The sequence below is a fragment of the Macrobrachium nipponense genome, chromosome 13, assembly GCF_015104395.2.
Source record: "Macrobrachium nipponense isolate FS-2020 chromosome 13, ASM1510439v2, whole genome shotgun sequence".
Taxonomy (NCBI): Eukaryota; Metazoa; Arthropoda; class Malacostraca; order Decapoda; family Palaemonidae; genus Macrobrachium; species Macrobrachium nipponense.
In genome coordinates this window covers 89,474,828-89,491,354 of record NC_087206.1, presented here as the reverse complement: position 1 = coordinate 89,491,354, position 16,527 = coordinate 89,474,828, and the positions used below count along the sequence as shown (strand labels likewise).

Sequence of the window (16,527 nt, the reverse complement as noted above, 5' to 3'; positions counted from 1 at the left end):
GTGTGCCGCGAGTTTTGAATTCTGTCGTGACGTCAGAGACGTATAGCTAAGTATATATCTGACAGGAAAGTTCATGTACAAAAATGGTCTTTACTTGTGTCAGTGCTACATCTCTGGCAGAACCGGGGACGTACGTCTGAAGATGGACCGGGTGTGAGGTGACTGTGGTCACGTGCTGAGTATACACCAGGTGCAACGGGGCAGAACAACCCGGTGTTGAGACGGTCGTGATCGTCCTCGACTCCACCCCGTGAGTGACCGGGGCTGCAGCAAGATGATGGATGAGCCCCTTAATACTCAGAGTGCCCGGAAGGCTCAGCCAGTGCCACACCTGCTGAAGGTCCCCACCCACAGAGGCAGACACACCTGAGGAAGCAACAGTCGGGTTAATGGGGGGGGGGGGGGGGGGTGGGGGGGGGGTTCCCGTTCGCTGAGAGGGGAAGGATCCCACCCTGAGCGGATAGAAGTACAACTCCAGGTCGGGGTGTCGCCCTCCCTCCTCTGCTCTCGACAAATCGAGCGAAGAGGCAGAGGGGGACACGTCCCCTGAAGGGGAGAGAGCCGTATGTAGGAGCTGACGAGGAGGGAGAAAAGAAGATGACGTATCAGTCACCAGAAGTGTCGAGGGAGAGCTTTCCAACAACACCTTGGCAGCCCTACACAGCTTCTTCCTCTTCTCGTACAGCTCCCACTGCTCCTCCAACCAAGAGACACAAATATCACAAGTCAAGGACCGAGAGCATTCCTGCCCTTGGCAACTAGTACACAAAGGATGAGGGTCCACGGCATCGCTGGACCTGAAAGCCCCACACTTACGTCCTCCCACTCCAGGGCACACTCTCCGGTTGGATGGGGGGCAAGAGGGCTTCTCCAATTCATGGGACTGCATATTAATCCAGTGATGCAATTCCACAAATAATGAAAAAATAATAAAAAAGGTACTTACAATCACTTCACTATGTGTGAAGTGATTGTAAGAAACAGGATGAAAAGTAGGTAATCTTGATAACAATCTCACGACAGAGGCGAGCACATGTCTTCAACCAACAGAGGTCAAAAGCAAAGTGTTACGTTTACCTCCAGTCAGAGTTCCACGTTGGCTACCAACCCGGTGGTTTGAAGTTCAATTCTCGGATCGGCCAACGCGGAACTAGAGGAATTTATTTCTGGTGATAGAAACTCATTTCACGATACATTGTGGTTCGGATCCCGCAATAAGCTGTAGGTCCCGTTGCTAGGTAACCAATTGGTTCCTAGTCACGTAAAAATATCTAATCCCTCGGGCCAGGCCTAGGAGAGCTGTTAATCAGCTCAGTGGTCAGACAAGCAGTTACTACTGAACTACCTTGTTAGTAAATCTTACGACTGATCCAGCTGGCACTGAATAGCAGTAACTTATGTAAAGAACTGATGGTTTGTATAACGTGTCGGAACAAACATTTTGTTGCCTATATTAGTGAAAATATAAGACTTCTTATTCTCGGGGTCATGGTTTGAACTGAAATTCATTTTTACCTTATAATTGGTGGTTTTATCCTTACTGCCATCACAACTGAAACTCCACAGAGCTTATTTGATTGTAATTATACACATTTTGGTCTTAATTAATTCTAAAATGCACTTGAACTACGTTGCGGTTCCTGGTTCCTAAGCGCTTGCTCCACAAACACGGTTGCGGGCAGCACACAACTACATTGTTTATGAGGTGCAAAGCTTTATTCCCTTAATTATTTACTTTACTCATTATTTAGTTTAACTTTATGTTACTTCAAAATGTTTATTTTAATTCATGTCTATTATCCCTTTTTTGCAACCAAATTAACCACGAAAAATTGCAAATATTTCTAAGTAGATACGAACAGATGGCAAAATGACATTTTTTTAAACAATAGAAGAGCGTGAAGAATGCCGTGGGTACCGTTCACAGCATAACTGTTGATATTTGAGTCGGGAATCTAGTTACTTTTTCAACAACAAATATTTTCAAATTAATAATCATGAATATGTAAAAAATTTATGCAGTTCATGACCTTATACTGCTGTTGAACTATTTATTTAAATAATTATCTAGTGCACGCATCTTTCTACCAAAAAATCATACGTTGTTTCCTTGGCTGTACCAGGCGGTTGGTGTCATTGTTGACGATTGTTGTGAAGAAAGTGCCCTAGCGTCTATGGGTAAAAGTGGTGTGCGGATTTAGTACACAGAATGGAAAGTTTATTGAGACAAGTGGCTCCACAAACATTGAGATGGCGTCAATCTTCTATATTTCTGGGCTCAGTTCGTGTCGCTGCGTGAAATAATCCTTGAGTTCATTATTTCTAAGGTAAATAAGGCTAATATATACCAGAGAAAAACAAATCAGGAAGATGTCAGAATAACTGACTTGCTCACCCTAAATAAAAAGATGGTGTCGGTATGGTATCTGGGGCGAGTGAGACCACTACCACGAACCTCTTGCCATTTAGAACTCTCCTACACCAAAATCCCCTTCCTGAGAGGGCCGATCCAAAGGCAGGGACGGCAACTACTACTACTACGCCCCGCACCATGCTGACTCCCGCGCCTCTGGTGGTCATCCTTGTAGTTAGATGCCAATCTTGGGCTGCAGGGCGGGACACAGGGGGGGATTTCACTGGGCGACACGAACCCTCGCCCAGAAATAGATTTTTCCTTCGTCAAAATCCCTTTTCTGGGCTCAGTTCGTGTCGCTGCGTGAAATAGCACCAGAGAAATAGCACAAGATTGTAAAATAAAGAGGAAGGTCTCAATGAAACTATGAAATAAAACAAACGATATAATATTGAGAACTTACAAGTTATCATACAGAAAGTTAACTTGACCTAAAAATAGTGGACTTATAGTTAACTTAAGATTAAACTTATATTAGTATTGATAACTTATCTAGAATACTGAGTTAAATGGTTACATAGGGAATTACTCACTAGATAAAAATTATTCTCTAAAATTTATAGTAAATCAATAGGTGTGCTACCCTAGCATAAAAATAAGGGTAGCAGCACCAAATGGACAATTCATAAATTACAATAATGTGGGTGCCCCTAGCAAAAAAATAAGGGACACACCACCATAATTATAATCATAAGCAGCTAAGGCTAAAGGACTATATAGAGCATAACGGTAGGTTAGGTGAAATATTAGTTGAGGCAGGTAGAAAGGAGATCTGGATCTTCAACTACGACTACTGTGCAGTGTCAGGGGAAACTATGTATCCCGCTGCCACTGCTGGAAATTTTAAGGATTCCAAGGACTTTAGATAATGACGCTTAAAAACTGCCGGCGATTTCCAGCCAGTATATTTCTTTAAATCGTCAAAGTTCATATGCTGGAAATAATTAATAGAGGTGGCTACTGCCCTGATATCATGGGCTTTTGGGAATGATTCAGGATTGGCTTGTTTAATGAAGTAAAGGATCTGCTGCCTGATACCTTTTACTGATATGTGGACACCTTTTTTCCTTTTTCTCATAAAGAGAGGACCCAAGGACTAGAGGATGTCCTAGACAGAAAGGCTCGTAAGGTCATCACTGGACAAAGAGAAGGGTCTTGGGGGAGAGGAATGACTTTCCAAGGGGCCCATCTCGCTAAAGGATCCTCATTTTTTGCTAGAAAACTACGATCCGGGGACAGTAAAACTTCTCCTGAAGGGAGGAATTCTACGTGACCCGCATCTCTGGATAGAGCCGACAGTTCTGAAATTCTGGCCCCTGAGGCCAAGCTTAGCAAGAATAGCGTCTTTCTTAGTAGCATTATGAATGAACAAGAAGAGTTTTCAGTATCTAAAGTGAGTTTGAGGACATCATTCAAAAACCATGATACTGAACTAGGCCTTTCAGAAGGTCTAAGTCTAGCACAAGCTTTGGGAATAGACGTAAAGTAAGAGTCTGTTAAGTCTATTTAAAAACCCAGCTGAAAGATTTTCTTTAAAGCTGATTTATTAGTGGTAATAGTGCTAGCTGCTAATCCTTTTTCGAATAAGGATCTGAAGAAGGATATAGCTGAATTTACCGTCATGGTTGTGGTGTTTGTCTCCTTCAGGAAAGATGCTAACTTCTTAACAGCAGCATCATACTGTCTCAAAGTTGATTCCCTCTTATCTGATTCTAAGAAAAGAATATTCTGGGGATCGATATCTGCATCTTTTTTAGCCACAAACTTCATGAAGTTCATAAAGTTAGGGTTTTGAGAATTCCTGAGGAAGCGAACACAGTCCTCATTTGTACTGTCTGAGATAGTCTGGGATTGGGAATCCGTCGAGGTCGCAGACCCAATTCCAGAAGCAGAGGGTACCAGTTGCTCTTTGGCCAATTGGGGGCTACTAGAGCTACTTGTCCCTTGAAAGTCCTGAGTTTGTTCAGTACTTTCAATAGAAGATTCACTGGAGGAAAGATGTATATCTTCTTCCACTGATTCCAATCTATGGACAAGGTGTCTGTGGCATATGCCAGAGGGTCCAGGTTGGGGGCTACATAGCAAGGGAACTTGAGAGGCGAAAAGATCTACTTGGAGACCCGGGACACTCTGGCTTATCCACTGGAACGACCTGTTGTCCAGGGACCACTCTGATTCTAGAGGAACTGATCGAGACAAGGCGTCTGCTATCCCGTTCCTTACTCCCGCCAGGTGGGTGGAGGATAGATGCCATTTGTACTTGTTTGCTAGAGAGAAAATGGCTATCATGACATGGTTCACATGTTTTGATTTGGATCCTCCCCTGTTGATGCAGTGTACTACTACTGCGGTGTCCAATTACAGTTTTATATGAGAATTCTTTGGTGGAAGGAGCCTCTTCAGAGTGAGAAATACTGCCATAGCCTCCAATACGTTTATGTGGAGCTGGTGGAACTGAGGTGACCAAGTTCCTTGAACTTTTTTGAACTGAGAGTATCCTCCCCATCCGCTTAGCGAGGCGTCTGTGTGGATGATCAATGCCGGAGGAGGATATTGAAGAGGAACTGACTTGGACAGGTTCTTCGTCTCCGCCCATGGACGGAGATGATTTCGAAGAATCTGCGGGATCACTGACAACTTGTCCCGAGATTTGGCATTTGCTCTTGAGCGCCAAACTCGGTTTGTCTTTGAGTCTTGCTTTCAGCAGAACATCTGTAACTGACGCAAACTGGAGTGAACCTAGGATCCTTTCTTGGTTTCTCCTCGACGCCCGTTTGTTCTTGAGGAATTGCCTTACTGACTTGGCTATTTCTTTTCTCTTGTCCACCAGAATTGACAGATTGTGAGAGGTTAAGTCCCAATGAATGCCGAGCCATTGGAAACGCGACTCCGGAGTGAGTCTGGACTTTGTCCTGTTTATTTGGAACCCTAGGTGTTCCAGAAATTGAAGTACTTTGTTTGTGGCTCTGAGGCATTCTTCAACGGTTGGCGCCCAAATCAGCCAATCGTTGAGGTACGCTACTACCATTATCCCTTGTGATCTCAGTTGTTGTACCACTACTTCCGCTATTTTCGTGAATACCCTGGGGGCTACATTCAGCCCGAAGGGTATCACTTTGAAAGAGAATGCTTGGTCTCCCAGCTTGAAGCCTAGGTATGGGCAAAAGTGTCTCGCGATTGGGATATGATAGTATGCGTCTGTAAGATCGATAGAGGTGGTGACGGCCCCACGGGGAAGTAAGGTCCGCACCTGCAAGATGGTCAGCATTTTGAACTTGTCGCAACGAATGAATAAGTTTAGCCGGGACAAGTCTAAGATTATTCTTCTTTTTGATGAGCCTTTCTTTGGCACGCTGAATAAGCGTCCTTGAAACTTTAAATGCTTGACTCTTGATACTACTCCTTTCTGAAGGAGCTCCTCTGCGTAATCTGCCAATTCCTTTGATGGTAGCTGAAGAAATGACTTGAGTGGAGGGGGACCTTTGATCCAACTCCAACCCAGTCCTTTGGACACAATGCTCTGTGCCCACTTGCTGAACCCCCACCTGTGCCGGAAGAGGAACAGCCTCCCTCCTACCCGGGAGATCTCACTGCTGTTGTGCGGAATGAGCTCCGCGTCCTCCACGGAAGTGCTTACCCCTGTTGGTAGCTCTTCCTGCGCCTCGTTGTCGAAAGGAACCTCTAGCCCTGCTTCCCCTAGCAAACCTGTTGAAGGTTTGGAAGGCTTGGCTTTCAAACACCTGGTTGAATGCCGGGGAAACAGCGTAAGAGGTCGAGGGCTGACCTTGTGGGGACAGCAGGAGAATCGGTTGGTTCTGTCCTTTTGGTGCTGCAGATTGTCCTGGCTGAGCAACCGGAACAGCTTGTACGAAGTGTTGCTGTTGCTGCTTTTGGTATGGCTGGAACCTCTTTGTTTTCTTCAGTTTTTTGCTAGAGGAGGAAGAGTTCTCAGGTTTCCTCTTAGCCGAGAGACCCCAACGAGCTCTGAGGCTCTGGTTAAGCCTCGTCGCCTCGTGTTGGACCTCATTAACTGCCGATTCCGGGAAGAGATCCGCCCCCCAGATGTTGGAGGAAAGCAACTTGTTCGGCTCGTGCCGAATCGTTGCTTCCTGAAGGACGTGCTTCCGGCAGTTCCTTCTTGCCACTATAAACGCGTACAAGTCCGCTTGAACTGTCTGCGTTTGCGACTTGGCCAGGAGCTTAAAAAGAGGCTCCGTGCCATACGTCAAAGCAGCCACTTCAGTCATAACCAGGGTGTTGAGGGTTCTGCCTAGCCTGGTTCTTGCCTCAAACTCCGCCTGAATGAGGCTGTCTGGCAATCTGGGTAATCTCTCCCCGAACTGTTCCATGGCACAGTCCGGCTTGAGTTTACCTACCGTAAACGTGGCCGGTAGGTTCTCCCACAAATCACCGAAAGCAGGGAAGAGAGGAGACGTATGGTCCGATTCCCTTAGTTGTGGAAGGGGTTCATCCTTCATGCCCGCCTGCATCGTGACTTCTGCTATCTTTGTCGTAAAGGGGAGTGGTGCCTCCTCCTCTGTGGCAAAGATAGTAAACGGGCTCTTGAATGCTTGGAGTCTGGTATTAGTGCAGTCCCAGTCCTCCAAGCAATGCAACCACTCCCTCTGAGCCTGGTTCCAGCTATACAGTACTGTCTCTCTTGGGATTTTATCCTCCCTATTTAAGGCTGTCTCCGTCAGCCTCGCATATCCCATGATAGGAGGCTGTAAGTCGGCTGGGTGGAACTCGAAGTCCTCGATCCTTCGAGTTCCACATTCCAGAATGGAAATCATGCCGTCCTGGAAGGGAGCATAAGCTGCTACCCTCCAAGGATTACTCATAGAGAAAGCAGGGAGGGTGTCATAATCCGGAAGCTGGGCAAGACCGGCTCCTGCTACCGGAAGGTCGGCCTGAGGTGCCTGGTTCAGGCCTGCCAGGCGATTCTCCTGGTCGGACACTCTTTCAGTCAGGCTCTGGATGGATTGTCCCGACTGGTTAAGGGTGGAGGAGATTTGAACAAACATCTGCTCAACTCTCGTACTGAGAGACCCGACCAAATCACCTACTTGCTGCATCATTCCTGCCAAAATTGCAGCAGGATCGAAGGTACTATGTACCACGACCCCGGCAGGAGTCACCGGAGGAGTTCCGGCAGCAGCAGGAGAAGGTACAGACTCGACAGGAGTACGGGCCTTCTCCTTAGAGGACTTGCCTCTTGACCCTTTAAAATGTGAAGACGAAGACGACTTCACTTTCTCTGCTCCGGGATGGGAAGCTGGAGGCTTACGAGAAGTAGAAGAAGACGACGTCTTTTTGGACGACGTCTTCTGAAGGGTCTTCTGCTCCCTGTGCCCCTTTACCTTGGGGGTCACAGATGCAGCAGATGTACTAGCAGGGATCTCCGATCCCGTAAAGCCCTGAAAAGAAGAAGATGAAGGAACAGGTGAAGATCCAGAATCAACCAAGGGAAGCCCTTGGGCACCCAACAAACCTACCTCAACTAATAAATCCTCCACACCTACCGTCATTGGCTCTATATTCAAATCAAGTGTGGCTACTTCCGCCACGATGTCTTGGCCTCCTCCCTCGATCAAGGCTTGTTCCACTTGCTGTTGGATGGAAGCAATTGTAGGAGCTGCCGCGGCGGGATCCACATATCCTGTCGACTTCATGCCCGGGAAGATCTGGACAGCCAGCTTCTTATCAAGTATGTAGGGCTGTCCTTTGGCGGCGTTCCTTCCGAAGCCTCCTACCCAGGCCTTCAGGGTAGCCGACGCAACTTCCTTAACGGTGGCAGCCTGGAAAACGGAGCCTCAAGGACGGATCATTACCAAAATTGAATATGACCATAAGTAACTTAAAGCTAAGATATGTGACAGTATATATGTCATGAAAGGAACAAACCTGACACCGATATATACTTACTCCGTCCAAAAACTGGCTCACCAGCTCGTAGCAAATGGTACAAGCCTCGTGATGCCATACCAACATCTCGTTGTGGCAGGTAGCACACGGAGCGTGAGTCCTGTAGACCTCATGCCCGCAGGGTCTTGGAGGACGGCGTTACAACCCGCCTCCTGACAGTTAGTAGCCTGTAAGTGGAAAGATACATAAGTATCAACGTTATACACTCACAGGGCTACTGTGATACTCCGTTGCATGCTGGAGTAGTCTAAAATTATTGGGCATAATCCACCCCTGAATTCCTGTGGAAGAAGGTCTATGACCTGGGACGCTGGTTGGGAACTCCGGTGTAAAACAGAGGGGTGAGTATGATTCAACCAGATGTTTTTATATACCCATAATGAGTTTCGAGGAGTAGTATAACACGCCGGAGAACGGGAGAGGATGCCCTATACTTAGACTAGTAAAGTTACACTAAAGTGGAGCGTGTAGCTCCGCCGTACAACCATCCTGCCCCCGACAACTAGAGGAGCGCCCGGATAGCAAGCAAGCGCTCCGCCGGAAGACGGAAAGGGGTATATAAGATAGGGAAAGTTTCTAAGCGCAACTGAAATCGCAACCGCTCCGGTAGCTGGCGGAGCCAGCTACCCCTTCCCGACAACCGAAGGTACACCCGGATAGTGAGCAGGTGCTCCGTCCGCTGGCGGAGGGGTAATGCATATGAGGAGGGAGAGAAATCAGACCCAAGGCACGCCGGAGAAGACCCGAAGCGACCGGAGGGGGGGTGGCCAACCCCGACCCCCGACCACGCCGGAGCTCTTCCAGAGCCTGAGTAAGAACATGCGGTCACCAGTACTACAGCTGTCCTAAACTCCCACGACCCCCTTGGCTAGGGGGAGGGGGGAGGGGGGAGAAGAGCTCGGATGGTTGCCATAGCGACCGAGAGCGAGCCAGGACAGACCTCCCCCCCTTCCCTCTGGAGGGAGGGGAGGGGACTGCAAAAGATGGCACGTGTTACCTAGTTCGGCTAATTACAAGGATGACCACCAGAGGCGCGGGAGTCGGCGTGGTGCGGGGCGTAGTAGTAGTAGTTGCCGTCCCTGCCTTTGGATCGGCCCTCTCAGGAAGGGGATTTTGGTGTAGGAGAGTTCTAAATGGCAAGAGGTTTGTGGTAGTGGTCTCACTCGCCCCAGATACCATACCGACGCCCTCTTTTTATTTAGGGTGAGCAAGTCAGTTATTCTGACATCTTCCTGATTTGTTTTTCTCTGGTATATATTAGCCTTATTTACCTTAGAAATAATGAACTCAAGGATTATTTCACGCAGCGACACGAACTGAGCCCAGAAATATAGAAGATTGACGCCATCTCAATGTTTGTGGAGCCACTTGTCTCAATAAACTTTCCATTCTGTGTACTAAATCCGCACACCCCTTTTACCCATAGACGCTAGGGCACTTTCTTCACAACAATCGTCAACAATGACACCAACCGCCTGGTACAGCCAAGGAAACAACGTATGATTTTTTGGTAGAAAGATGCGTGCACTAGATAATTATTTAAATAAATAGTTCAACAGCAGTATAAGGTCATGAACTGCATAAATTTTTTACATATTCATGATTATTAATTTGAAAATATTTGTTGTTGAAAAAGTAACTAGATTCCCTGACTCAAATATCAACAGTTATGCTGTGAACGGTACCCACGGCTTTCTTCACACTCTTCTATTGTTTAAAAAAAATGTCATTTTGCTGTCTGCTCGTATCTACTTTAGAAATATCTGTAATTTTTCGTGGTTAATTTGGTTGCAAAAAAGGGATAATAAACATGAATTAAATGAACATTTTGAAGTAACAAAGTAAAGTTAAACTAAATAATGAGTAAAGTAAACAATTAAGGGAATAAAGCTTTGCACCTCATAAACTGTGTACTCATGTGCTGCCAGCAACTGTGTTTGTGGAGCAAGCGCTTAGGAACCAGGAACCACAACATAGTTCAAGTGCAATTTGGAGTGAATTAATGCCAAACATGTATAATTACAATCAAATAAGCACTGTGGAGTTTCAGTTGTAATGGCAGTAAGGATAAAACCACTGATTACAAGGCAAACATTAATTTCGTTTCAAACCATGACCCCGGGAATAAGAAGTTTCATACTTTCACTAATATATGCAACAAAATGTTGTTTTATTGTGCTGATTACAACTGCAATCTTGAGTAAGATCAATAAACGTTACATATATATGCTAACATTGTTCAAATGAGTGCTGGGAAGGCTGGGAAAGATGGTGGCTCCACTGCGCTTACAAACGGCACCTCATGCAGGTGCCGCCATATTCAATTTCAAAACTGCCTTGAAAACATATTTTACAAAGACCTCACATGCTTATCTTAGTTCGTATGGCGCTTTCATATACAGTGGACCCCCCGTATTCGCGTTCTCCAGATTCGCGGACTCACACATTCGCGGATTTCTCTCGGGAACGTTTCCCTGCATTATTCGCAGAAAATTCGCGCATTCGCGGTATTTTCTATGGTAAATATCCACGAATTCCTGGTTTTTTTTATGAATTTCATCATAAAATGCACTTTTTGTGATAAAACTAATAAAAAAACCATGTATGAAAATTTTTAGTGGGTTTTTCTTGAGTTTTAACTGACAAAATAGGCTGTTTTTAGCATTTTTATAGGGGTTCCAAACATTCGCGGGTTCTAACTATTCATGGGGGGGGGGGGGGGGGTCGGGGGTCTGGTATGCATCCCCCGCGAATACGGGGGGACCACTGTATCACTTTATGTTGACAAAACTTCAATCTTTTGAATGGTATGCTTAAAGATGTAATTGTATTCTTGTTTCACCAATTAAATATAGAGTGAATAAGGCTGATCCACACGATGAAGATGGATCCACTGCGGTGTTTCCCCCTATATTGTACTTTAGGAGAAAACACTTACTTCGAGAGGAAAGTAGAGGTCTCGAGGTGTTGCTCCCACGAGCTATGACTCGTGACTGGTTTCCATCTCCGGTGTCAGGATGTGTTAAAGTACTTTTTCTGAGGATGGGTTTAAACACGGTCAAGGAGGCCGCAGCTAGCCCACTTGGTTCTTTACCCTATCCCATTTTGTTGATGATACTTCAATCATTTGAATGGTATGCTTAAAGATTTGGTAATTCTAAGCCCTCATTCCCCAGTAAAGTAGACTATGGCAGTTGACGATTTTCCTACGTTATTTTACTTACTGACCTAGAATTTAAAGTAATATTTATTCGGACGACTGTAATTAACCCCCAGGGGCCAGTGCTAAACACGGCGAAATACATTGGATGCCCCAATCCCTAGTGGATGACATATTCGCGGTTACGTTTCTTGCAGAGTAATTCTACAGAATATTTCCGCACGGACTGCAAGGAACGCAACCGCGGATATGACATCCACTAGGGATTGGGGTGTCCAATGTATTTCGCTGTGTTTAGTACTGGGCCCTGAGGGTTAATTACAGTCATCCAAATAAATATTACTTTCAATTCTTGTTCAGTATGTAAAATAACGTAGGAAAACATCAACTGCCATAGTCTACTTTACCATGGAATGAGGGCTTAGAATTACCCCATAATTTACCTTTGAAAACTACATGATCGTACAAGGAGCACGATGTACCGACGTACAGAGTTCAAAGGTAAATAACAGATTAGTTATAGTAGGCAACCAGCAAAATATTACCTTTAACTCTTGTAAAGTAAGTAAAATAACATAGGAAAACATCAAATGCCAGAAAACATCAACTGCCACAGTTTACTTCGACTGAAAAATCTTCGAAGTTTTGGTTCGGGCCAATAAACGTAAACAAACCGCCATATTTTAATTCTGGTAGGGGGTGTGGATACGTAACCAGCAGGGAGTGTAACATATAGGTTATGATACTAACCTAACCTAGAACATGTTACCTGACCGCGTACCCCCCTTAAAGGAAGGCAATCTTAGAAGTGTAACGTAGGTAAGGAGTCGGTGACTGAAACAAAAGCTCTCCTTTGTCTCCTATAACATGGTGCATGAGCAGTGGGTTTTGGCGTCGTAATAGCAGTAGTAATCGGTGAATTTTGGCTATGTAACGGCTCCATTATTGGTTTATTTATCGCTTTATTTCAGTTTGTATTTCATGTTTTAAATGTCATAAATAGAGGAAATAATACAATAACAAGGCAAAACCTTCCCTAAATTGTTTTACCTCACCCATAACCTGGCTTTCCCATCAGCCCCCCTAACCGTAGGATAGAGTTTAAGGTGTAATTCTCCCGTGTGTTTTACCCCACCCAAAACCCCGCATTCCCATAGGATAGAGTTCAAAGGTAAATTTCAGGTTAGCCTAGTAATTACCTACAGCCGGCAAAAAAAAAATTACTTTAAATTCTTGTTAGTAAAATTCTATAGAAAAACGTCAACTGCCACAGTCTAGTTCGCCGCGGTATAAGGGCTTAAGATCTACCAAAGATTTGATTGTATTGTTGCTTCGCCAGTTACTAGGGTAAAAAACTGCATGGTACAGGGGTGGACCATGTACGATCAATGTGTACAACCCCCAAAAAAGTACATTATAACACGTCCTGACATCGGAGATGGGCATCAGACGCGACTTCTTGTTGGTGAGAAACGGAGCTAAAGACCTCTACTCCGGTGTCAGGACGCATTAGGTATAATGTACTTTTCTTGGGGTTGTACACATTGATCGTACATGGTCCACCTCTGTACCATGCGGTTTTTTACCCTACTACCTAAATATCGAGTGAAAAAAGTGGTCTTTCCGCGAGGGAACATAGGATCACCATCCGGCCCTTTACCCTAAACCTTAGCTAACTTCCTTATCTGACTTAGGGCAACGTGCCCATGGACTAGCCTTGGCTGCCTCTTTGTGGTAGTAGGCCTAACCCCGTCTCCCTTCTCTACGAATTGCCCCAACTTAATAGTCTCTTGACATTAACCCTGTAATCGATATACAGCATCACTTACTACCTGCAGCCTAGGGTCGCCAAGACAGCTAGGCTACCCTGGGAAAAATTACAGTGTCTGACCATCCTTACCTAAAACAGAATAAATCCCCGACGTCCTCTCTCCTAGCTGCCGCCTGAGGTCCACGACAACGTCAAGGTCAAGGTCAACTTGACAAACAAAATCAAAACAAGAGGGGGAGGGGCACGGGGGTAGGAAAATTATGCGATCGGGGAGCAGCTAACATCAGCTGATCCGCCATAACGACGACAACGCTCGCTAGAACGCGCTCATGCCCGCGTGAAGTTTCGCAACTGTCAACAAACGGGATTTTGGTAGAGTTCTTTTTTTTAGTTATGGCGATTTTTAAAAGTCTTTTTGTGATGTTAACCTCTAATGTGGTTCATTATATTTCAAATCCCAGGAAAAAATTAACCAGTGAAAGATGTGTTTAACTTTATGCTGTATCCATTAACTTCAGGACAGTAAGAGTAGGTATCCAGTAAAAGCTATTTTTAACTTTATGTTACGATTTTTAAAATATTTTTATTATATTATTAACCTCTAGTTTATTATATTATTAACCTCAGGACAAAAATAGTCTCCAGTGAAAGCTATATTTAACTTCATGCCATAACCATTGGCAAAACTGAAATTATTACCGCAGTCTGGTTCCCGCCCCTCGCCGACCTGAATATTCATCGACTTCTATTTATTATGTTGGTTATGTGTATGTCTTTTCTTGATGTTTATGACATTGTTTATGTTTTTACGTTCATCTCTAAGGGGATGGTACTACACGAGGTGCCAATTTTGCTCGTAAACTGGGAGATACCGAATCAGATTTGAGCGGAAGTATATTTCAGTTTTACCTAACCATTAACCTCTTGACAGAATTAGTTTCCAGTGAAAGCTATGTTTAACTTCACGCTATGATTATTAATCTCTAGACAGAAGCAGACTCCATGCAGAGAAAGCTGTTTAACCTTATGCTATAATTATTAAACCTCTGGACAGAAATAGAGCCCACTAAAAGCTCTGGTTAACTTTATGCTATAATCATTATCCAGCGAAAGCATATTTTAGCTTTATTCTATAATCATCACCGTCTGGACAGAAAGCCTCCAGTGAAAGCTATTATTACCTTTGTATCATAATTATTAACAAATGAACAAAAATAGTGTTCGCCCAAGGCTATGTTTAACTTTGTTATAATTATTAACCTCTGGACAGAAAGTCTCCAGTAAAAACTATTTCTAATATCATAATTATTAACCTCTGAAGATAAATACTCTCTAGTGAAAGCTGTTCTTAACTTCAATTATTATTATTATTATATTTCAGTAGATGAAAACTATTCATATGAAAGAAGCACACATTGATTGACTTGAAATTCAAGCATCTAAAGACTGTTGGTTTCAACGTCCCACTGCAGACCCCACACTGCAGCATTAACTTCATTGTCCCAGGTGAGAAGCTACATCCAAGTGACCTACTACGACACTAACCACTATATCAGTGGACCAGCTATATAGATATTTTAATCAAAATAGTCCCTTTTAAAACTAGATTTCAAATTAGCTTCAGCTTAACTGTGATAGTATTAGACTAACTTTTAGTATTAGACTAACTTTTTCAAAATGGCTAAAAATAAACGTTCACATAATTCTCTCTCTCTCTCTCTCTCTCTCTCTCTCTCTCTCTCTCTCTCTCTCTCTCTCTCTCTCTCTCTCTCTCTCTCTCTCTCTCTCTCAGTCAACTGAGAAAATTGGTTTTTAACAAACTTCAGGAGATGACTTAATAGAAAAACAAGGCAATAAATAGTCCCAGCCTCATTTTACCCGAAATCTGGTGCTCTACGTATCAGTGTCTGTGTGTGTGTTTTTTTTTTTTTTTTTGTATTTATTAAAAATAAAATTCCCTCACGTAGAACAAGACTAGACACTGAAAAAGGAGGTAGCTAGCACTGGCAGGTAGGAAAAACAAAACATGATAATCCAGAATGGAATTTTCTAAGCCTATCTTTTGAAAGACCAAAGGTTATAACGTCAGTAAAAACGGTAGCTTATTTATTAGAAGGATTTATGTTGCTTAACTTTATGGGGAAAAAAGTTGTGGAAGACAGCAATAGAGTACTTGAAGCACCGCAATGAAGAGAACGACTCCCAACAACTGCTTTATCGAAATATGGAACGCGCATCAAAATACTGGGCTATCCTCATCAATATATTTTGCAATAATATTGGGCAAAACTGAACTAGCTACAATGATGTAATTATTCTCTTGTCGAACACTATCATACACTTTTTCAAAGTTAGAAAAAATATCCAGGTCAAACTCTGAAGAACATTCATAATATTAAGTATATTAATGAGATGGTTTTTTTCTCATCCGTGGCGCTAACATTGAATTTGCACCGAAAGAGATTTTATTCCTCGCAAGGTACTTTCCTCAGCCTATCTCTTGAGAGATGACGACTACCGCGTTTTCATTTTATTTTATAAAATACATGCACCAAAGCACTGGGAAATATAACATGCAAGTTAATGCTGGTGCTGAATCGAAAATAATTCTCTAGAAAATCAACTAGTGGTTATATGGACAAGTTTTAAATGTGTAATCTTTAGACATTGCTGAAGATTATGTTAAGTGATCGTATTCTCCATATTGCTTCAGTGACAGAAAATGCTACGCAATGAGAAAAAATGTCAGCAAGAACTTTAAAAGTACAAATGGAAAATCTGTGAACTGCCCTAAATAAATAAATAATAAAAATAAAAAATAAATCCATGAACCTCGAAAAAGTATTTTATAATCGTTAAATTGGCAATATGGAGTCTGTTGTGAATGAATAACATAAAGAGTTTAGAGCAATAAAATTGTTTTATGGAGTCTGTTGCGAATGTAAAATATAAAAGATAAAATGTTTAGCGCAATTAAAATGTTTATGATGGCAGAGGAGTGTTAGAATATGTTGGTATAGGAGAGTAGTGGGGTCAATGCTATCATGGATGAATTAATGCAGAAAGTCAAAAGAAAGGAAATTAGACATGCGTACAAAAATTATGTAATGAATGAAAAAAGGGGGTGGGGGAGGTCGGGAATGTCATATGGAATGGATGCTGTTTGCAGAAACTTGTGAAAGAGTTTTCACATATTTGCAAGCAGAATTGAGAATAAATAGAAGACGAATGAGGTTGTGAATGAAACGAGGAAGGAGC

General features: G+C 43.5%; 1 protein-coding gene across 7 annotated transcripts in view; it reads right to left on the bottom strand.

Moving 5' to 3' along the window:
• LOC135225183 (plasminogen receptor (KT)-like) overlaps positions 1-13,594 on the bottom strand; it is a 121,086-nt gene extending 107,492 nt beyond the window's left edge. For all 7 annotated transcript variants that reach the window (XM_064264461.1, XM_064264464.1, XM_064264466.1 and 4 more), the window contains exon 1: positions 13,399-13,594. The gene's annotated coding sequence lies outside the window, so the exon portion shown is untranslated. The remainder of the gene's footprint in view (positions 1-13,398) is intronic.
• Positions 13,595-16,527: the final 2,933 nt, after the last annotated feature.